General features: G+C 33.1%; 1 long non-coding RNA gene across 4 annotated transcripts in view; it reads left to right on the forward strand.

The window, feature by feature from the left end:
* LOC140636802 (uncharacterized) overlaps positions 1–18216 on the forward strand; it is a 43040-nt gene extending 24824 nt beyond the window's left edge. For 2 of the 4 annotated variants that reach the window (XR_012034020.1, XR_012034018.1), the window contains exons 2-3: positions 11175–12701; positions 13741–17801. This is a non-coding gene — a long non-coding RNA (uncharacterized lncRNA). The other 2 variants (XR_012034019.1, XR_012034017.1) reach the window with 2 other exon arrangements.
* The last annotated feature ends 478 nt before the right edge of the window (positions 18217–18694 follow it).

The raw sequence follows: 18694 nt of genomic DNA on the forward strand, positions 1-18694 counted from the left end.
CTAAAACTAAAAATACTCTTACTATATGATCCAACTATTTTGCTTTTTTGTTTTTACCCAAAGTTGAAAACTTATGTCCGCATAAAAACTTACACATGGATATTATAGCAGCTTTATCAAGATTACTAGAAATTGGAAGCAACACATGTCCTGCAGTAGGTGAGTGGTTAAATAAATGCTGGTGTATCCAGACAAAGGAATATTATTCAGCATTACAAAGAAATGAGTTACCAAGTTATGAAAAGGCATAAAAGATCCTTAAATGTGTACTACTAAATGAAAAAAAAGTAATTTGAAAAGGCCATATACCGTATGATTCCAAATATATGACATTTAGAAAAGCAAAAACTATGGAGACAATAAAAAAAAAAAAATCAGTGGTTGCCAGAGGTATATTTGGGGTAGTGGGATGTGGGAAGAGAGATGAATAGATAAAGCACAAAGGAATTTTAGGACAGTGAAAAATACTCTGTATGATACTATAATGATGTATATATGTCATTATACATTTGTCCAAACCTATAGAATATACAATACCAAGAGTAAACTCTAATATAAACTATGGATTTTGGGTGATTATGGATATGTCAATGCAGGTCCATTCCTGGTAAGAAGTCTCATTCTGATAGTGATGTTGATAATGGAAGAAGTAGTGGGAGTATATAGGAAATCTGTATTTTTCCTCAATTTTATTGTAAACCTAAAAATGATTTAAGAAAAAGCTTACTTAAAAAATTAGGTTCCTAAAGATTAAAATTCATAGGGGAACTGTAACATTTATGATACTTCATGGTTAACTACACAGCCACCATCTTCATCTAGATGTAAGGTGAAATAGAAGGAACACAGAAGGAATGAGATTACACATATCACTTTATGGCCTAAAAAGATTAATTAAAGAAAAAGTAAGGAGAATGAATATCGAAACCAAAAATCTATACTTCTTGCCATATGTTTCAAAAATTAAAACTGTAATAATGGGCAAGAAACCTTCAAATGTGAATAGAACATTCAAGAAAATTGACCACAGACAGGTCACATGTGCATGTATGTGTGTATACACACAAACACACACACACGCATTTCCTAAAAAAAGAAATAGTACAAAATTGTCCTGTAACAAAGTAGTAATACTAGAAATTGTTAACAAAAGCAAGCAAACATAGGGTGCCTGGCTGGCTCAGTCAGTAGAACATGGAACTCTTGATTTCTGGAGTGTGAGTTCTAGCCCATACTGGGTGTTGAGACTACCTAAAAATAAAATCTTAAAAAAAAAGAAAGAAAGAAAAAAGAAAAGAAAAAAAAAAAAAAGCAAACAAAAAACAGGAAAATTTTCTCACCTAGAAATTGAAAAGCCTTTATTTAAAACTATTGGTTGACAAAAAAAAAAAAAAAAAAAAAAAGCAAAGAAAATCATTCATTACATCAAAGTTTTAAATCTTTTAAGGAGTATTGAGTTGTACCATATTCTCTTAAAATTTTTATTTTCTGATATGCAAATCTAATAGAGCTTTCTATACTTCAGATTTTAAGATTCATGTGTTGTCTTTGTGATCCTGTAGAAACAATGGCAAAAATTAATCTCTTTTTTAAGGAATGAGTTTGCTAAATTTATCATTTTAGAATTCCTATATTTTCTAACTCACTATGATTTAGCTATATATTTTTTTCAGCTTCTATCAAAGGAAATAAAAACTATAATTATAAAGTATTTTGGAATGATGTAATCAAAGGAAATGTATGCAATACATTTTTCCATTATTAAATAGTTACATATAATTTATAAGAAAAAATATCTCAAACACAAGGAAATAAAAATGGGGAGAATAAAAAGAATAGATTATGGTGTATAAATAATAAACATAAGAACCTGATACATTAATATCAGGCATAGTAGATATTAAGCAAAACAAATGATTTAGGATAAAATTTTCACTATATAATGTAAGCAAGTAGATACAGAAATTAAAATTACCTGATATGCTTCAAGAAATCATAAAGCCAAAATCATAGTGGGAGAATATGACATATTTTTCTAAGTATATGTTAGAATAATCAGACAAAGTAATCTTGATACCTCTAAAATAGTAATATCCATCAAGACCTGACATGAAGCATTTGGTGCCTAAAATTAACACATCAGAATTTTTAAGTCCCTCTTCTATTATTTCCTGGACTGGCACCAACTTTATTTTATCATCATTATCTACATATTTGTGAGAGTTTTTTCCACTCATTTTATTTTATTTATTTTTTTAAAAAGTTATTTATTTATTTGACAGAGAGAGAGAGCACAAGCTAGGGAAGTAGCAGAGGGACAGGGAAAAGCAGGCTCCCCACTGAGCAGGGAGCCCAACATGGAGCTCCATCCCAGGACCCTGGGATTATGACCTGAGCTGAAGGCAGACACTTAACCAACTGAGCCACTCAGGTAGCCCCCTCATATTTTAATATTAGGAAATATTTAAAAATTTTAAATATTATGAAGATATATTTTAAATATTTGAGGATATATTTCAAATATCTTGAAACATTTGAAAGGGCCTTTTTAAGAATGATTCTCTTTATGTTAATTTTACCTGGAACACATACATGCAAGTATAAATTTAATACATGAGTAAAGTTTTCCCCATTTAAATTTGCTTGATATAATACATTTTTCCAACTGAAACCTCTTTTATGCAAATAAATTTTTACTCTTCATTTAGTATCATTTTTCAGACTCATATTTATTTTTTGAATTTATAATTTGCATTTTTAGAAATGGGAATACTGTTCTTTTGATTTCACCAGCTTAATTTATTTCATTTCAAATCTTTCCCTCTTCCAATTTTAGTGGATTTGTATCTTTTTTCCTTACCTGAAGAATCTTCTACTTTACAACTTTCTTTTTTTTCTTTTAAAGATTTTATTTATTTATTCATGAGAGACAGAGAAAGAGAGAGAGAGGCAGAGGAGAAGCAGGTTCCATGCAGGGAGCCTGATGTGGTACTTGATCCTGAGACTCCAGGATCACACCCTGGGCGGAAGGCAGTTGCTAAACCACTGAGCCACCCAGGGATCCCCTACAACTTTCATCTTGGATACTCCCTCTCCCACCACCATTTTTTTTCCAAAAAAAAAAGTAATTTTCATCCTGGCATAAAAATTATCTTTTGTTTTCTTTACTAAATTATGCTTAAGAGTATATTTGTGCTCACACTATGCAAAGTCAAAGAAGCCAGTCACAATAGGCCACATACAGTAAGATTCTATTTATACAGAATGCCCAGAATAGGCAATTTCACAGTCACAGAAAGTAGATTAGTGATTGCCATGGAATGAGAGAAGGAAGAGAGGAAAAGATAGTGCTAATGGGTATAAGGTTTCTTTTGAGGATGATAAAAATGTTATGAAATTAGGTACTGGTGGGCAGCCCCAGTGGCTCAGCGGTTTAGCACTGCTTTCAGCCCATGACATGATCCTGGAGACCTAGGATCGAGTCCCATGTTAGGCTCCCTGCATGGAACCTGCTTTTCCCTCTGCCTTGTACCTCTGCCTTTCTCTGTATCTTTCATGAATAATAAATTTTATTAAATTTTATTTATTTATTTATTTATTAAATAAAATAAATTTTATTTATTTAATAAAATTAAAAAGAAAAATTAGGTACAGGTGATGATCATCAAGTTGTGACTATACTAACAACCAGTGAATTTCATACATTAAAAGGGAGAATTCTATGTAAAGGTATATCTTAATAACATTGTGTGTCTATGTACTTGTGCATACACATTTTATAGAATTTTGATAGGTAGAACAGCCAATTAAGAATATAAAATCTTAGGTCAGTTTTGCTATCTGAAATGACATTTCCTCAGAGTTTCTATATCTAAGAACTTTGAAGACCCACCAGAGTCCATCCATTTGAAATGGAGGCTAGATCTCTTTGGTGGATACTGCAAAAACATCTCAAATAAATACAATAGTTACTAACCTAATTGTCAAAAGAACACAAGCACTTGCCATCACCAAAGTAACTATAAACTGGAGAAAAGGCAATATAAAGATGTTTTGAAATCTGTTACAGTATACCCAATATTCCCACATGTTCCCCTATTTTAGAGTATAGGATTGAGGAGGCCAAATTCTGACCCCTCAGTCTATTGTACAGTGCATCCACTAAGTCTATGGTCCCACTCCTTGTTATTTCCCTGAACCTCAACTGAAATGAAATACTTAGCAGCTTGGACAGAGCCCACACAATGGCTTTTTGACTGAAGGATAATTTACATAGATAAGGCCAAGTAGAAATCCCTGTAACAGTTTTGTGTTCTTATGAGAATAAATACACATCATAAATAATTTTAATAAAACTTAGAAATCAGTAAATACTATAAATTTGGTGTATACTAAGGAAATCTAAGGTAGTATCACTCTGAATCTCATCCTTTAGCAATCATTATTTTAAACTATATTTACTCACTTTAATGTACATGATTATTTGCTGATATGTTTTAACTGTGTGGATTTTATTTTAATTTAGAATTGATCTAAATTTAATATTTCTCTACCCAGGGAGTAGGGGAAAAAAGCAGAAAAGCAAGGACATTGAGAATTGCTTCTTTGATTACATGTCCTCCTCTGCATCATTATTTTAAGTTGTTGGATGCATTCAATATTTAGTTATTATGCTAAATTACTAGAATTGTCCTGATTCTGACTATAAATTCTTATAAGGTCACTCATTCACTCTTGTTTTTATGCATTGTCTAATACCTTTGCATTTCTCTTCAGCAATATTATGTTATATGCTTTTCACTCCATTGCTTCTACTCCTGATCACAATGAACTCACTCATACTACATCACCTTTAATTTTCCTGACCCTTCATTGGGTCCCAATTGGGTCCTAAAATAATAGATAGCACATTCACTGCCTGCTAGGAAACTCGAGATTTCCTGGTGTCTCTACCAGGCTGTAACAATATAGATTCCTAACTTCAGGGTTGTAACTGCCCATCTATTATCTCTGCATAACCAAACCTCTTGCATAATGAGGAATTAGGTAACCATGTACCTGAAACTTCATTAATGCACATGCATGTTCCTGGTTTCCTGGAAAAGTACTACTGGAAAGATTATTCCCTCTTTCACCTTCCTTACCCCAAGAACACACCAAACAAATGGTTACTTTACTATACTTATTTTCCTCACTTTAAATTTCTTCTTTCTGTAGCCAGAACTGAGGGAGATATGTTTATTTCCACCCAGGGAATCGCACATAAGCTTTGATAGCTCCTGGCTCAGGGACCACAGAATAAACAAACTAAAAAGTAGGACCAGGGAGAAAGATTAGCACTGAAGGGAGAAGTTAAAACAAAACAAAACAAAATGAAACAAAACAAAAAATCCTAAAGGAAAGAGCATATCCAAGAATCTGAATAATCTGCCATTTGTACACTTATAATGAAAAAAATAGAAAAAAAATCTTTAAGGTCTCTGACTACTGCTTTGACAAAAAATAATCTATGGAATTTCACATTAAGTTTTCCATGGAATTATCTCACATTATTTTACCAATTCTCTTGCTATAGATAGTTACTGTTATCTCATGCTTCTGCCCAAAATGAATTGTTTACAATATGTTTACCCTATATTTACTGTTTGTCTTTGCTCATCTCTTCTTACTGAAGAAAATTCTCATGTCTTTCTATGATCTCTGCATATTCAAATCCTATCTAGTAGTTCTCAGGGCATCTTTAATGTTATGTCTTGCACAGAGCCTTTCCTGATCTTAGAGATGGAAATGAGTTCTCTTTCCTCCCATTTTCCAATGTACTTCATGTTTCAGTTTTGAGCTTATATTTTTCATGGTATTATTGGTTAACTTAGATAATAACTGGCCTTATGTATTTACTCCTATTTGTTTTTATTTCCAATAGCACCTAGCCTGGTGCTTTACACAGAATATTTGGGAAAAAATGACTATTGACATGACTATGGACATACAAAACCATGATTAAATTTAAGCCACTATAAAATGCCATATGTTCAACAGTAACATCTATTAAATATGATTTGATGGTTATGGCCAAAATGTTTAAGGTCAGCAATTCAAGTAAAATATCCATTCCTAAACTATAAATACTACTTCCTAATCTTAATATTTGGCTTCTCACAACAGGAATAAATATTTTTCACACCATATAGTGTAGCATGAATTTCTCAAATTGCTATGGTTTTCAAGAAAACGCTGCTCTTTTTGCCCATTAATTTTTTTTCAAACACTATCAGAGTATCTGTACTACATTATTTTTAAGTATGTTCAATAAACATCAGAATAATAATTCAAACACATTAAAATTTTGTTGATCCTTTTGATGTGCTATTTTAAAATTTATATAGTATGAAAATGAATATAATATGAAATTTAAATATGAAAGAAACTCATTTTATACACATTGAACCTGAGTGTTCAGGCTCAAATACAAAGCAAATTCAGATGCAGCAATGCATGGATAAGGAAGGAAACCATGATAAGGGAACTCCTGTTTTAGAAATGCTGAAGTTAGGTATATACACTGGAGGAAAGGGTAACCAGCAGATTCAATGTTGATGTTCAAAAACAACTTTCATGTTCAATAGACAGGATATTCAAAAAGCAATTTCCAGACAATGGCAGGTCTTCAGTTCAGACAGATCACCATGTATTGTTTGTACGATGCTTATCCATGTAGAACAGAGCCAAAGTCAGTGAAGTGGGGATTGTAAAGATTTAGTCTGTGTATTAGCATTGTAATAAAAGGAGCTCTGATTTAGAACTAACTCTGCTATGATTCAGATCTGAAATTCAATTAGATTACTGAGGTGGAAGCCCAGTTGTATTAATCAGTCAAACACAACTAACTTCAGAAAATAACACAATTTAGGAAACACAGGAGTATCTTGTCCTTTCTTAGGAAAATAAATTCTGAAAAAATATAATCGAACAAGATATAAAGCCTGTTCCATCCTGTGTATTTTCTCAATGTACGATAAACATAGACACATGAAGAAAAGCCATTAAAACTAATAAACAAATACAGTAAAGTTATATGATACAATATCGAAATATAAAAATCTATTATATTTCTATACACTAACAACTCTCTGAGAAGGAAATTAGGAAAACAAACAATCCCATTTACAATATAATCATAAAGAATAAAATACTTAACAATATATTTAACCATGGAGATGAAATACTTGCACTCTGATAACAACAGATCACTGATGAAAGAAAGTAAAGATAAAAATAAATGAAAAGACATTGCATATTCATGGATTGGAAGACTTAATTTTGTTAAAATGTCTATAGTACCCAAATCAATCCACAGAGTCAATGCAATCCCTATTAAATTCCAAAGACATTTTTTATTAAAATAAAAAAAACCTAAAATTAATATGGAATCACAAAAGACCCCAAATAGCCAAGACAATCTTGAAAAGAAAAACAAAGCTGGTGAATCACATTTCCTGATTTCAAAATATAATGCAAAGCCATTGTAAGTAAAACAGTATGGTAGTGGCATAAAAACAGATATATAGACCAACAGGGCAGAATAGAGAGCCTAAAAATAAACTCAAATGATTTTTGAAAGAGGAACCAAGAGGACACCTCTTTAACAAGTGGTAGGAAAACTAAATATCTACATACAAAAGAAATGAGAAACATTTTTTACATCATACACAAAAGTCAACTTAAAAATGAATTAAATATTTAAATTCAAGACTGGGAACTGTGAAACTTTTTTAAAAAATTTTTTAAAGATTTTATTTATTTATTCATGAGAGACACAGAGAGAGAGAGAGAGAGAGAGAGGCAGAGACACAGGCAGAGGGAGAAGCAGGCTCCATACAGGGATCCTGATGCAGGACTTGATCCAGGTCTCCAGGATCACACCCTGGGCTGAAGGCGATGCTAAACCACTGAGCCACGTGGGCTGCCCAGAACTGTGAAACTCTTACAGGAACATACAGGTGACAAGATTCATGACATTGGACTTGGCAATGATTTCTTGGATGAGACACCAAAAGCACAGGCAACAAAAGAAATATTAGACAAGCAGGACTCCATTAAACTAAAAAGTTTTGGGCTCCTTGGGTGGCTCAACAGTGTAGTACCTGCATTCCTCCCAGGGCATGATCCTGGAGACCTGGGATCGAGTCCCGCATTGGGCTCCCTGCATGGAGCCTGCTTCTCCCTCTGCCTGTGTCTCTGCCTCTCTCTTTCTCTCTCTTTCTCTCTGTGTCTCTCAGGTCTTTGAAAAAAAATAAACTAAAAAGTTTCTGCACAGCAAAGAATGTAATCAACAGAGTGAAAAAAGAGACCTACAGAGTGAGAAAAAATATTTCAAAACCATATATCTGGTAAGGGATTTGTTATAAACTGAATATATCTCTACAAAATTTATATTTTGAAAACCTATCCCTGATATGATGGTATTAGGAGGTGGGGCCTTTGAGAAGTAGTTAGAATTAGATGAGTTCATGAGGGGTAGCCCTTATTAATGTATTTGATACTTTTAAGACTCCAGAGAGAGCCTGCTCCTCTCTGCAGTCTGCCATCGGAAGCTACAATGAGAAGTGGGCTCTATACAAGCCATAGTTCACCAGAGTCAGATCGTCCTATCAATTGGATACTGGATTTCTAGCCTTCAGAACTGTGAGAAATTAATTTCTGTTGTTTATAAACCATCCAATCTATGCTATTCTGTTATAGTAGCCCAAATTAAGACCAAATTAATATCCAAAATACACAAAAAACATCTAAACCCAATAGCAAAAAACACATAACCCAATTTAAAAAATGGGCAAAAAACTTGAATAGGTATTCTGCAAAAAAAAAAAAAAATGGCAAAGATGCTCAATATTAATATAAATCAAACCACAATGAAATGTCACCTTACATCTGTTAAGATGACTGTTAAGAAAAGAAAATATAAGATAAGAAGAAAGAAGAAAGAAAGAAAGAAAGAAAGAAAGAAAGAAAGAAAGAAGAAAGAAAGAAAGAAAAGAAAGAAAAAAAGAAAAAGATAATACATGTTGGAAAGAAGTAGAGAAACTGGAATCCTTGACACTGTTGGTAAAATAGTGCAAGCATAAGTATATAAGTATTTTGTTCTTTTGCAAGATGAACATGGCAGGTAAGTAATGTCATTAGCTACATTTTGTGCCTGAGTTCCTTATTGATAAAATCTAAACCTTTACCATATTTTAACTTGAATTTTTCTGATTTCTTTAAATATTTGGAATTTTGATTTATGTACATTATAGTCTTGAAATAGTTTCTCAAAATATATTACTGTTTTTTTTCAAGGATTTATTTATTTGAGAGAGAGGGAGAACACGTGAGAGTGGGGGGATGAGCACAGGAACAGGGAGAGAGAGTCTCAAGCAGACTCCCCACTGAACATAGAGCCTGACTTGGGGCTCTATCTCAGAATCCTGAGATCAGGACCTGAGCTGAAATCAGGAGTGGACCGCTGAAATGACGGAGCCAGCCAGGCACTCCTAAATGCTCATATTACTTTTGATTTTAAATAAATTTATGATTTTATTCAATTTGCAAAATTTATCCAACTTTAATGTCAGAATTGCTAAAATTGGTAACACAAGAAACAAAAACTGTTGATGAGGATGTGGAGAAAGTGGACTGTTGGTGGAATGCAAACCCATGTAGCCACTGTGGAAAACAGTATTGAGGTTCCTCAAAAAGTTAGAAATAGAACAACAATTGTACTACTAAGTATTTACCAAAATGATACAAACACACTAATTCAAAGGAATACATACAGCCTGATTTAATAGCATTATCTACAATAGTCAAATTATGGAGACAGCCCAGGTGTCCACTGACTGATGAATAGATAAAGATGTGGTATATATACAATGGAATATTATTACTAAGCCATCAAAAAGAATTAAATCTTACCATTTGCAACGACATGGATGGAGCTAAAGAGTATTATGCTAAGTGAAATAAGTCAGTCAGAGAAAGACAAATACCATCTGATTTCAGTCATATGTGATATAATTTAAGAAACAAAGCAAATGAGCAAAGGTTAAAAAAAATAAAAAGAGATGCTAACCAAAAACAGATTCTTAACTATGGAAAATAAATTAATGGTTAGCAGCAGAGAAGTAGGTGGAGGGAAGCTTTAAAGATGAAAGGGTGGGAGGTGCCCGGTTGGTTAAGTGTCCAACTCTAGATTTCAGCCTAGGTCATGATCTCAGGGTTGTGAGATGGAGCCCAATGTTAGGCTCTGCACTCAGCCTGGAGTCTGCTTTTGCCTCTCTCTCTGCTCCTCCCTGTGCTCACTCTACTCTCAAATAAATAAATATAATAAAATCTTTTAAAAAAATACATAGGTGATGAAGACTAAGGAGTGTAGTTGTTATGATGAGCACTTGGTGATAGATGGAAGTGCTGAATCCCCATATTGTACACTAGAAACTGATATTACACTGTATATTAACTACCTGGAATTTGAATAAAAATTTAAAAATATTGTATATATTTAATGTATCATATCCAAGCCCAGCTAAGGAATTTACATCTTCTAAGTTCTCAATATTTAACATTGATAATATATAATGTATATTAGATAAATATAATGTATTAATATATCATACAATAATAATTTAATTAATATGTACTATCATAAAATATAATTTTGTCCTTCACTGGTCCTTTTTATTTGTAAACTTTTTTGTTTATAAATTGTTTTTATATATATTTTATATAGAAGCAATCACTGTTGCATCTCCCAAAAGACACCTAGTCAATGATGAATTTATATTGCTTTTGAATTTTAGTTAGTTTTTTCATGCTCAAACATTAAAATAGGGTTGACATAGAGCATTAACTAGATAAGGGGAAGCTAAAATGCTTGAGAAGGTATGAAGGTGAAACTGAAAGCAGAGATATCCTCACAGTTCCTTCAATTTCATCCTATCAATCCAGTCTCCAATGAGAAGCAAGAGCAAGGAATTGTGGTCACTATGAGTGGTACAGAGCAGAGAGCAAACCAAAGTTTGGCAATATTAAATAATTTGTCCAAGATTACACAACAATTCGACAACGAATGAAAGACTAAAAATTAGACCTTAAGGCTTTTCCTTTTTTTTTTAAGATTTATTTATTTATTTTAGGGAGAGGGAGAGCACAAGTGAGCAAGCACAGATGGAGAGGTGCAGAGGGAGAGGAAGAGAGAAAATCTTAAGCAGGCTCCATGCCCAGCACAGAGCCCAAGGTGGAGCTGGATTCCATGACCCTGAGACCATGACCTGAGCCAAAATCAAGAATCAGACATTTAATCAACAGAGCCAACCTGGTACCCCTGGACTTTAAAGCTTTTCTCTGGACAGTGTAGTCAGATAAGATGTGTGGTCAAAATTTCACTAAGTAGATTGTGGCATGGACTAGGGGAAGTCAAATTGAAAAGGAGGATGATGATGTCATTGACAAAGATAAAAATCTCATAAAGAAATGAAAACACTAAATTTAATTTTGACCTATTACATATGTTTAGAACTCCAAGTAGTATTAGATATCAATACTATTTACCTGCAATAGGATGCAGTAAAAAGTAATTTGATACTGGATTAAGAAAAACAGTTTAAATACAAGGTCTTCTTTGAATTAGTAGATTATTCATTTTTGATGAGTATTATTTTCATGTTCTATACCCTGTAAATAATGCATTCTTGAAGGTGGTTGGGACAATTTCATGACTTATTATACACAAAGTAAGTGCCTCTGTGCTAATTCCACACACACAAAAAAAGACAATAAAATATTTGATAGTGACCATGACGATGAAGATGTTGATGATTAAAAATGATGATGACAAAAACAGGAATGACAACAATTAATGCAAAATAGATAACACAATTTTAAACATGATAGAAGGTTTATCTAAGTTAACATGATTAGCTACTTTTTAACAATTAAACTTGAACTTCTATTTCAAATTTTATTTATTATTACAGTTAGTATGTTATTAAAATGACCGTTTCTTTCTGGTTCAGTCTTATTGATTACATTTGAACATAAAGACTTCAGTTGGCTTAATCAACCCTCATTTATAACCTAATGTTAACAGACATTTAAAAATCCAATGCTATGCTGTCTAAAGGGGTAATAAATATATATAGGTCAATATGTGGGACAGCTTATTAAGGCTCTGTAAGGAAACAATTACATCCTTGGATATGGTAGAGATAGTGCCATGATAATTTCCGTTTCAATTAGTGAAATTATGTAACAAAAGTTAGATTTAGGAACCAGGATTCATACTGTTATATACAAAATTATCAAGTAACTTATTCCTATTTATTAAAGTATTCTGTTTTAGTCATATGACTATTGACATACCAGAAATTGAGACTTAATATTAAATATAATAGATATGTATAGGTTATAGGATATTCTATAGAACAGAAATAACTATTTTTTAACTTACCATATGTGTTTTTCTCTCTCTCTTCTAAAGACCAGAAAATAGCATCATAGTTCCTGGATAAAACTGACAAAGTAGGCATCTCAGAATGGAGCTTATGTCTTCAACTACATAGTTAACAAATGCTGGCACTTTGATATCCCTGAAGATATAATTAACAGCACAAACACTGTTATGTGGATCCTGATTTACTAATAGTTTTCTAAAAATCCATAAGGTATATCACTATCCATAACAATCAGAACAGCTACCAACAAAAGTTGCTAAACCTCTCAATGATCAGTGGGTAAAACTTGCTCAAATGCTCACGTGCGATCATCACATTTACCTCAAAAGTTCATATGGTTACTGTCATAGAGAACAAGCTCCCATTAATCTAAAATCACCTAAAAATAGACAGAAATCCATTCTAGTTAAAAACAACATACTCCCATCTATTTCCCCAGGCAACCAATTTGGCATCAGAAAATATCCATCAAAATATAAAACCTTTGTTCTTTTTTTTCCCCCTCACAATCAAAATAGAAAAAAGAGTCCAGGTCACTGTTCAAATAATTTATGTGAAAGTCTTTATTGATCAAAGCTTTGGTTTTAGTGATTAAATGATTCTAAATAAACTAGGCATTATTTCAAAAGGCAATTATTTTAAATTTCCTTCACTTTGTTTTTTAATTCACGCTGGAAAACTAAATACATTCACTTATACAATATATTTCTGTTGTCTATAGTTTTATTGTGATTTATCTAACTAATATTCTTTTTCTTTTTTTAAGATTCTATTTATTTACTCATGAGAGACACAGAGAGAGAGAGAGAGAGAGGCAGAGACACAGGCAGAGGGAGAAGCAGGCCACCCACAGGGAGCCCAATGTGAGACTCCATCCGATCCGGAGTCTCCAGGATTGCACCCTGGGCGGAACGCAGATGCTAAACCCCTGAGCCACCCAGGCTGCCCTAACTAACTAATATTCTAAAATTTCTTTTACATATAAACTCTGATGCTTCTTTTACCTTGGAGTTTACCAATTACATAAGAAAGTTAGTTTTATACAAGTTTCATGTATCAGTTTTATTTATTTTTTTTACTTTATTTATTTATTTTAGAGGGGGGAGGCACAGAAGGAGAGGGAAAGAAGCTCAAGCAGAAAATTGCCTTAGATGTCTATCCTCCAGAACTGTGACAAAATAATTTCTGTTGTGTAAACCTTGGTTTGTGGTATTTTTTTTTAAAGATTTTATTTATTTATTCATGACAGACACAGAGAGATCGAGGCAGAGACACAGGCAGAGGGAGAAGCAGGCTCCATGCAGGAAGCCAGATGTGGGACTAGATCCCAAGACCCCAGGATCACATCCCAGGCTGAAGGCAGCGCTAAACCTCTGGGCCACCGGGGCTCTCCAGCCTGTGGTATTTTTATACACAAGTTCAAATAGACTAATACAAAAACTTTTTACAATTGTGAAAATGCAAGGCCATATACATTGTTGCAATATTAAAAGTTATGTAAGATATATACATTTAAAAAAATAAAAAAATAAATATATATATATACTTTACCTGCTTACAAAAACAGAGAAGTTCATAGAGTGAAGAAATTAGGTAAGTTTGTGGTTAAAATGGTAGAACACACCAATTAAAATATTATAGATTAAATTAAGACTTACTGGATAGGAAAACCCAGGATTTTCAGAGTCCTTACTGTAGATATAACTATTTAGTAGCAATCAAAACATGTTGTTGATGCCATCTGATGGTCACTGATTTTTTTTTTATCAAAATGGATTTCTATAAAACAGTATTGAATTTGACCACCATTGAAAATTCATCTGTGTTTTTATATAAAGTGAACAAGGGAAAATTTTAATTTATATTTTTACTACTAATTTGACAATTTTTTTAAAAAGCTATGGACAAACTCTTCTCTTACTGAAAGTTAAATTAAAACTAAAATTACACATTGTAGGTTTCTTATTTAAACTGAGTTTAAAAAGCAAAAACTGAAGCTATGTAATTTTTAATCTTTCCCTACTCAGTAAGACTCCATTAAAGGCCAGAGATTTACTACATGCCTTTCATTTGCTCTCCGTGTTAATACTTTCAGTTTGTTTGCTTCTTAAAACGTATAAAACATTCTTTTGCTGGTTGTTAAATGCCAGCTGGTACTGTCAGCTACCATTGTTTCCCAGCTGTCTGCCCTGATATCCCATTGCTTCAGGCTGGCTGACACAGTGTCCTTGAAGCATTTTATTTGACCTCCTATTCCATTTCCTCAATCAGTTTATCAAAGGTACTTAGCATATTTGGTTGTTGAAAGCATCCCACTTTTTCACTATAAAGGAGTTAATACACTTATAGGGATTTGACTTCTAAAAGAACTTGGGTTACACTTTAGTCCTGTAATCACCAAAGTTTTTGGTTATTTACCCCTATCAAGAAGTTCACTTTCTAAAAAGAAACCAGATATATGTTTATTTATGTAATTCTGTGAAGTATACATAGATGTACACAAACATTATACACATTATACACAAGAGATTCCTCTCTTTGCTTGTGCTAGAATATATTCATATATTCGTAGTTGGAATAATAATTATAGTGAGAACAATAATGTCTATTCATTTGGTTTAAAAACGTGGTTTCAATAGATGCCATGGTTGAGAAGGGTAGATAAGCCATATGAAAGAAATGCCCTGTTAGCTATAAATGTCATAATAGACATTTACAATTATAGCTATCAATAACATCTACCAGTAATGGAAGAATTTAGTAGCAAACTTCCAATCATTTAAAAATCAATCAGTATTGTTGAAAAACAGAAGTTACAGCATGTTCATGTTTTTAACGAATGGTTCAAATACACACCAAAAGAATCATCAATCAACATCATCAATCTATCAGAATATTATTTTAAAGAGTAAAAACTTCTGACGCCAATTGTATTTTTTATATATGAAAAAAATGTGTTTTTCCAAAATCATTTAAAATAGAGACGTTGCTCAAGTACCTCTTTTTAACAGCTTTTTTAAAGCCAGAGTTTCCTTTGAACAACTATGACTTTTACATTCATTATTAAAATGTCCACTTTACCTTGAAGAGAAATGCTGAGGATGATTTTTAGTTTTTTAAAAAAGATTTTATTTATTTATTCATGAGAGACACAGAGAGAAAGAGAGAGGCAGAGACAGAGGCAGAGAGAGAAGCAGGCTCCATGCAGGGAGCCCCATGTGGGACTCAATCCCCAGACTAAAGGATCATGCCCTGGGCCAAAGGCAGGTGCTCAACTACTGAGCCACCCAGGTGTCCCATAATTTTTTAAAATATATCACTGGGAACTCAACAAATATTTCTGAAAGAAAAATGAAATCAATGCAATGATTTTTCTATTGTGCTAAATTATGTTTTGTTTAGCCTTTTTTTCCATTCATTCATCCATCATTTAACATGTTTCAGACTCTACTTGACCTAATGTTTTTTCCTATGTCTTTTATCAAAGTATATATTAGTATACTCAGTAATAATTCTTATAAAAAACCATCTTGTGAAATATTTTTTTAGGTGGCCCAGAATCATATTTGAATTAAGTTATTTACATTTACTTCTCCAAAATGGAATGTAAATATAAAATTTTATTAATGTATTAATTGGAAATTATATAAAGTTGTCCCATGTATATGGATTATATACACGAATGTATAAAACTATAAATACTATAAGAATCATTTAGCTATTTTCTTCCAGATTTTACTAGAAAATTGCAGATAACCTTGCCTAAAGAATTTTTAAGAGGAAACATAATGATTCTAAACCTCATTATCTTTCCTTGATATTTTCCATATTTTTCCACGTTTCATGTAGGCTGCAATAAAGTGGGTTTATTGGGTTGCTTTTTGGAACCTGTAATTTCATATCTATTGAATAAATTTTTTAGTCTATGCAACTCTTATTCTCAATTTATGAATACAGAGTTCTATCTAAATCTGAAACATAAGTGGGGTACCTGGGTGGCTACTATCTTCAGCTGGGGTCATGATCCTAGGATCCTGAGATCCAACCCCAAGTCAGTCTCTCTGCTCAGTGGAGAAGTCTGCTTCTCTCTTTCCCTCAGTCCCTCCCTCATCTTGTGTTCTCAAAGTAACAGAATCTTAAAAAAAAAAATAAATAAATCTGAAGCATAAGTATTTTCATTCCCTTATTGTTTTTGCAGATATGTTGGAAATAAATTCACTCTATCCATAGTGACTCCTATTCCTTGGCGCTCTGCCCATGTGTCTCAGGAATTCCATCTTTCTGCTGTGACCCATGGTATTCTTCTGTGGAAAAGGGGTTTTACATATGCATCTCTGTCATTTTGTTAGAGAAGTAGCCATCTGTACAGAAGTCACTGAACTTAGTTAATTTTCTCTTTTGTGTTAGTAAATGTCACTCCTTGTGCCATTAGCTTCCAACATTCTAACAACCAGAGCTTCCTATATATTCTTCATACAGGGCAACTAGATTTAGGACATATACATATATTAAATTCCACTGAGGATTACAAGGTAAGTTGGATATTCTCTAAATATGATGTTAAGCAACTTATCATTTAGTGAAGTTTAGAAAATTAATGATTAAAAACAACTACAAGAACGGTAAATGCAGTAGTTAGATAAAATGGCTCAATGCAATAAAATATGCATATGTTTCCCCCCATTTCCATAGAAAAAGGGAAAGATCTAAAATATTACTTGTCAAGAAATCTTTGATGGTTCTGTGTAGTTAATGCTAGGTGGCTGATGATATGTGTATCATATGTTGATTGATTTTCAGTTTTTGTATCTATGCAAAGTTTCTTTTGCTTTGTTTTTAGGTACATTCTAATGCTGTTATGTGTGATGTGTTGGATTATTTAAAATGTTAGTTAATTCACGGAAGTTTGTCTTTCCATTAAGTTCTTTCAATCAAATGATATAAAAAATAATATATGTGGTTGGCCAAACATATTTTGTACTTTACAGGTTTCCATATTCAAAGATAGTGAGAAGGGGATCCCTGGGTGGCGCAGCGGTTTGGCGCCTGCCTTTGGCCCAGGGCGCGATCCTGGAGACCCGGGATTGAATCCCACATCGGGCTCCCGGTGCATGGAGCCTGCTTCTCCCTCTGCCTGTGTCTCTGCCTCTCCCTCTCTCTGTGTGACTATCATAAAGTAAAAAAAAAAAAAATAAAAAAAAAAATAAAACAAAGATAGTGAGAAGAATGTCTTGTGGTAAGTGGAGACTGGATAACACTGAGCTTTCCTCTTAGAACTCAAAGGGAATAACGTCTTTGTTGTTGCTGTTTCCCCAGGTTCCCAATGGGTGGGAAAAAAAGAGAGAGGCTGCCAAGAGTATTAGAAGAAAAAGAAAAATCAATGTTGTCTCTTTTTTGCCTCAACTAAAGAAATAAAAAAAAAATTCTAAAAAATTTATTTAAACCAAGCTGGTTTATTTAGTAACAGGACAATATCAAATCCCTGTGGGGCGGGGGAGGATGTAGAAAAGTATTTTACCATAATATTATACACTGATAGTCTGACAACAGAAAAATAAATGGATAAATACTCAAAGGTAAAAATAAAGCCAGGACAGACACCATATATTTCTTTTTTAAACTAACATCTACATTTATTTCTTTTATCATTTAAAAAGAAATTTTTATTGGAGTTCAATTTGCCAACATAAAGCATAACATTCAGTGCTCATCTCGTCAAGTGCCCTCGTCAGTGCCCGTCACCCAGTAACAGCAACCCCCCACCCACCTCCCCTTCCACTACCCCTTGTTCATTTCCCAGAGTTAGGAGTCTCTCATGTTCTGTCTCCCTCTCTGATATTTCCCACTCATTTTCTCTCCTTTCACCTTTATTCACTGTCACTATTTTTCATATTCCCCCAATGAATGAGACCATATAATGTTTGTCCTTCTCCAATTGACATACTTTACTCAGCCTGAAATACCTTCCAGTCCCATCCACTTTGAAGCAAATGGTGGGTATTTTGGGTGCAATTGTAAACGGGATTAACTCCTTAATTTTTGTTTCTTCAGTCTCACTGTTAGTGTATAGAAATGCCACTGATTACTGGGCATTGATTTTGTATCCTGCCAAACTGCCGAATTGTTGTATAAGTTCTAGCAATCTTGGGGTGGAGTCTTTGGAGTTTTCTCTGTACAGTATCATGTCATCTGCGAAGAGGGAG

This window comes from Canis lupus, chromosome 7 (assembly GCF_048164855.1).
Source record: "Canis lupus baileyi chromosome 7, mCanLup2.hap1, whole genome shotgun sequence".
Lineage (NCBI taxonomy): Eukaryota > Metazoa > Chordata > Mammalia > Carnivora > Canidae > Canis > Canis lupus.